This window comes from Hipposideros armiger, unplaced genomic scaffold (genome assembly GCF_001890085.2).
Source record: "Hipposideros armiger isolate ML-2016 unplaced genomic scaffold, ASM189008v1 scaffold_339, whole genome shotgun sequence".
Classification (NCBI taxonomy): domain Eukaryota; kingdom Metazoa; phylum Chordata; class Mammalia; order Chiroptera; family Hipposideridae; genus Hipposideros; species Hipposideros armiger.
Genome location: NW_017731689.1, coordinates 120884 through 126883, shown reverse-complemented (window position 1 = coordinate 126883; position 6000 = coordinate 120884). Strand labels below are relative to the sequence as shown.

Sequence of the window (6000 nt, the reverse complement as noted above, 5' to 3'; positions counted from 1 at the left end):
AAAAAAAAAAAAAAAAAAAAAAAAAAAAAAAAAAAAAAAGATCATCCTCGGTCTGGTTACCCTGTTAGAAACTGTGTGATTTCAGTCTGTCAGTTCTTTCTGGCAGATAAATTAAAAATAGGACTCCTCTCAGCCACTAAATAAATATTGGCTTTTCCCCCTCTAACACTTGGAGCTTTTCAATTTACTTACAATAAACCCATAATCTAGTCCCATGATCTCTAGTCTTCCAAGATGGCTTGAGAAACTCCTCTAACAGCCTTATTAACAACAACCCCAAATTGTAGCATGGCCCGCCTCCTAGCACACACCCTCCTTTCAACTGCCACTTTTTCACTTGGCAGAAGACTCACCTCTATAATTTTCTCCATGTGCAAATAATAAAGAACATAGCTATCGTGGAAAGCCCCGTTGAACCACGTTTGCTAGTGAAGTGCAATTGAAGGGCAGGCAGCAGGTAACCCATTAGGCTTGTACCTGACCTTGACTTTGTTCAACCTGACATTTCACTTCCCATTATATTCTACAAATTATTATCTGCCCCTGCAATTTAGTAGGAGGAAAAAATGGATCATTTCTTATCAGCATTACTGATAAGAGCCTAGAAGGAAGATAGATCACTATCCAGGGTCTTTAGGTGTGAACATTTACAGTTGTCCCTCCTCTAGAAATCTCACAGATTATCCATGAAATCCACATTATAGTCTTTTCAAGTATGGAACAGTCCAGATTTAGAGCCAGCAAATTTCCAAGGAACCACATCATCTGTGCATCTCTATTGCTCACACATTCCATTTTTCTCTAAAAATAGAATAGATTCCAGGTGTTCCTTTGAGAGGAAATGTAGAAAGAAGAGGAGTATGCTCAGTGAAGCTTCTGCTTGTGTAGGAATGCATCTTGTTTTCTTCATCCTCTGTCTTGTCTGAATGCCTCCTGCAGAGGCTTTCTCAGAGAGCTGAACAAATGCCCAGAGGAATCCTGGTACCAAGTATTGATAAACCATTAATCAGAGATCTGATGGCAGCTGGCTTGTTTGAAGGCTATGTGACTTCGTGTTTAATATACATATAAGGAGTTCAGCCATTTTATTAGAAAAAAAGCACAGGTTTGGAGAAATACAAACCAGGTTTTGGCTGTGATATTCATTGTGTCTGTTTTATAGATGAGGAAAATAAGGACCGGAGAAGTTAATAATTCAGCCAAAGGTGCACCATGTAAAATATGTATCTCATAAAGTGTTTGAGGGATCATTAAAGAAATGATACAGCAAAGTGCTTGTCCTATAGTCGATGGCCAGTAAATGGATCATGGTTGCATTTATGGCCATTTGATGATGGGGGAGAAGATATAGAAAATGCAAACAAGATCAAAGGCTGGCATAGTCAAGGGTACATATTGGAGCAAAGGGGATGGTGGGAATAAAGGGAAAAAAAGATTAATGAATGAAATTGCAGAAGAGAACTTGAGGCCAGTAAGAAACAGAAAGAGCATATATATATATGAATGACTCTACTGGAGTGAGGATGACACACCTGTGATCATGCAGATTTATAGCATTAAAGAAAAACAAAGTACCAAGCTAGACATTGTAACTCTTTTCAAGGAAATCGCCAGTGCATCAGCCTTATCCAGGACTCAAACTAAATACAGTGATCAAAGCAATGTGCAACCAAGCACTTAAGGTCAGTGTCTTAGTGGCAGAGAATAGCAATACCCCGAGTCAAAGGTGCAGTAATGAAATCAACATCTCAAACTGAGCCATGTGTCAAGCACCTGTGAACGGAGGCGCCACATTGGAGGCCTCTAGTTTCCCTCTGAAGAGGGGTCCTTTCGTCCTTCTCTCTGACTCAGTCACTTGATTGAAATGACGGAACTTAGGTCCCAACATGGAGATGCCTTACCTAAGGTGACACAACTCTTTGGGGAGAAGGAAATCCTATTTCTGTTTCTGCAGCTCACTCTCAAGCCTAGTGGCTCTGACCTGCCCCCCATGCTGCAGAAGTGGATTGGGGTACCACTGTACTTCTGTGGGCCCAAAAGCACCAAGCTTGTTGCACCAGGATGAATGAGAGGTGCTTTGCATACGTATATGATGCATATATATATATATATATATACATATATATATATATATATATATATATATATATATATATATATATATATATATATATATATATATGATGCAATTAACAGCTATCCAGTTCAATCAAATTAAAGGAAGAGGTGAAGTTTTGAGCTTAGTTGAGAAGTCTCAGGATACAGTTCAGGCATGGATGAGTTCAGAGCCACTCAAAAGTGTCATCGAATTATTCCCATCTCTCTCTCCCTTTTACTCCATCTCTTTTCTCTGCTGCAACATGGGAAATCTGCCTAAGAATGAAGCCAACACCTAGGGCAGCAAGAATGGCCACCGGAAGCCCCAGCTTCTGTTTAGTCAGCCTGTCAACCCCCTCCAGAAGACAGTGCCTGCCCCTGACCCCATCACAAGAGCCCCGGCTGACAGTTCTCACTGGTCCAACATGGGAGAAGCGATCATCTCTGAACTAGCCCCGTGGTCAGAGGGATAGAGTTCTGTCAGCTCAGATGCGTTATACCCTCCCTGGATCAGGGGTTTTGGGAGCCCCTCTTAAATCAAATGGACCAAGATGTAGGACATGGCTCTTTAAGGAAAAATGTGGGCGGGAAAGTGCAACAGGAAAAAGCGACCGATTTCCTTTGTAATAATGACACAGAGATTTTAAATGAATGCACAGCAAAAACCAAAGAACAGAAAGGACTCACCCTACCCCCCCTTGTTTGAAGGTTGCACTCCAAATCCCAGATGGAATTTGGGAAAGGCTGACCTTGTCCTCCCTCTTAATGCCCTGGCCCCCCTTTCTTATAAAGATATAGCACAGAACCCCCAGCGGGGGAAGAAGTGGGACCCTGGCCAGATGGACCCTGAAGACTGGGAGGCCAAGACCCCAGCAAAGGGCTCTTGTCTCTACTCCCTTAGCTCCCTCTAATACCATTCCCTAGGGAGAGGGAAGCTAACTTAGATCCAGCTCTCCTGTCTGTGAAATAAATTGAAAATCCCTCACAGTGAGAAGTACTTGACCTTGTTATCAAGATAACATAGGCTGGGTTAATCAAGTGACCTCTGTCTGGGAGGGTTCCACTAGTCTTGATTTCAGATCTCCGGTGAGTGAGAAGAGGCTCACTTGCCCTTTGCTGGCCTCATCAAGGATAGCACATCTTGCTACCCTGAGGCCAGCTGCCCCTCCCCCACCATCACTGTGCTCCCTCCTTCTCTCTGAGTCCTCAGAGGTGAGCCGGCTTTGTAACTGGCTCTCCTGGAGGAAGAAAAGGCCATCATGCTCTGCCAAGGTTGTTTTTGATCCTGTGCTGGGGAGATAGGGAGCCTACAGGTTGTCTTGCAGAATCCTTAAAGGGCACAGAAACGCTTAAAAGGAACAAGAAGAGTATGGAAAAAATTGTCAACTGCTAACAGTGAATTCCCTCCTCGGTTTTTTGTTTTCCCACATACATTTAACAGATGTAGAGTCCAAAATCCAGGGAAAGAAAAGGCACCTCGGAAAATGGGACTGGTTATTGGCAGCATTTTAAGGAATAAAGATTCATTCTGAAACATAATTGATAATCTCAGACTGTTTTCTCTATGTCCTCATAGTCAACCATGTCCAGGATTTTTAATGCGGGGAGTTAAACTATAGAAATGCTCTGGAGTTCACAAGGAATGTCATTAAAGCAGGAAACTGTAACTCAAAGTAGAATAGGTAAGAAGAGTTAGACCAAAAATAAGGTGACAAAGGTGACAGAAGCTAAGAGCTGGGTAATACAAGAGGAGGAAGTATGGCCAATGTGTTTCTTCATGATATCACCCAGGAAACGTCTTAGGCATTTCATTTTATTTTATTTTTTCAATTATAGTTGACATTCAGTACCATTTTATATTAGTTTCAGGTGTACAGTGTAGTGGTTAGACATTTATATAATTTACAAAGCAACCCCCCCAATTAGTCTAGTACTCATCTGACACTATACAGAGTTATTACACTACTGCTCTGTTGTCCTTAAACTTCTCTTTTTTCATGTTTCAGTGTTTTCTATGACCATTCTAATTATCTGAGAGTATGTTTTCCCCTGTTGGTTTTATTAAAAATAGTTTGGATGTTGAACGTGTCCTTTGGGTGGTACCCCTCGCCACTGTTGACTGCATATTTCCAGCTCGCTGCCTTCTGGATACACGGTAGGGTTGTACCCATAAATCTCTTCTGTGGGCAGAGCCATGTGACTAATTGTGGCAGTTCTGGCCAATGACCCAGGAGCAGAAGTTTTATATGCATCACTTCCAAGTTGAAGTACCTAGGAGTAAGTGCTAGCTGCAAAACCTTGAGAGCTCCTTTCCCTTCGGTGGTGTTGTGAATGGAGACGTTTGAGGGTGCTGCTCCGCCAGACTGAGTCACTCTGCGAGTCACCATTATGATCTTAGCACCACTGCCTACCTGCTGTGTGAGCAAGAAATATGCCTTCATTGTCTCAAGCCCCTGAGATTTTAACATTGTTTACTTCAGCCTAACCTAGCTTGTTTTCATTGTTACAGTTAAATTTCATATTTTGTGAAAGAGATAAGGAGGAGAATTGAAGTATTTCTGAGTCCCCTCTGTCTTTTTAAGTGGTACTTTAAGTGAAGTGTCAGTTTCATTAGAATCACAGGCGTAGTCTACCAATTGTCAGATGCCAAGAATAATGTGCTGCTTCTTTGGTCATGATTATTTAGCTGGAGGAGAATAGAAAATGAACTGTGTAGAAAAGCAGCAGCATACGAGGGTTGACAGCACAAAGGATAAATAAAATTTGCTGAGATAACACACTTTCACTGGACAGAAAAGGAAAAATAAATTCAACTTGCTTCAGCAGGTCCAATCTCCCAGCAATCACATATTATTGCGCTTGATTCTTTATCATGCAAGGTTTTGCTCATCTCATTTAGGCTGTCACCACACTTTTCTGTGTATTCCAGTTTATTCTCCTTCTTTCATAGCCAAAGACTCCCAAACATAACAAATTATATTAACTGGCAAACAGAATGTGGCGATCCTGAGGATAGTGTGAGAAAATATCCAGTCCTGTAACTCATATTGGTCAGCAGACATGGAACTGGTATTACAAGTTGTGTGCTTCACAGATGAATCAGAGATGGCAGCATAATTAAAGAAATCTGCATTTCTTAAATCTCCTAAATCTGCTTAGCCTGACCTCTTTCCAAATCTCTTTTGCTCTCTCTCTGTCTTTGTTAGCTGGTTAAAGGAAAATGTTTTTAATGGAAATACTAGGATTAGGAGTCAAATCATATTGAAGTCTACTCTCAACATTTCAGATATTAACTGGGCAAACTTAGGTATGTCCCTGGAGCTCCATTCTCCTCCTTTCCATGGAGATATCAGCTCTAAGGACCTAAAGCATTCTGAGTTAGAAAAAATGGTAAGAAACATGCAACTTCACCAATATGAAGTGTTCAATGCATAAATAACATACTTAAAATATATATCCATATCTATATTTATATGTCTATCTACATCTATATCTATATCTATCTATAGATCTATCTACAGCTTTATCTATATATCTTACCTATATCTACCTGTCTATAGTTATCTCTATATATCTATCTGCATCTATATCATCTATATTTATACACAAAACAGTTCATGATCTGATGAAAACAATACAGGATAAACACTTCTGCAAGCGGCATGGAGAACATTTAAAATATTGTCAAAATCTGCCAAGTCTCATGCTCATTTATGAATAGAGAAGTACATGGTTCTAATTGAGATTATTCTTGTATGCAATGTGAATTTTATTTAGTTTTCTTTCTATGCATAGTTTCTTTCCCACAAATAATGTGTTCCTTATTGCATGTCCTTTGATGCAAGGCAAATACATGAAACTTATTTTTGCATAGCCTGCTTAATTGTGTAAATGATATAGATA

At 40.4% G+C, this 6000-nt stretch overlaps 1 protein-coding gene across 6 annotated transcripts in view; it reads left to right on the top strand.

Moving 5' to 3' along the window:
* Nucleotides 1-6000, top strand: part of SORCS1 (sortilin related VPS10 domain containing receptor 1) — a 528833-nt gene that overhangs the window by 500225 nt on the left and 22608 nt on the right. The window lies entirely within an intron of this gene.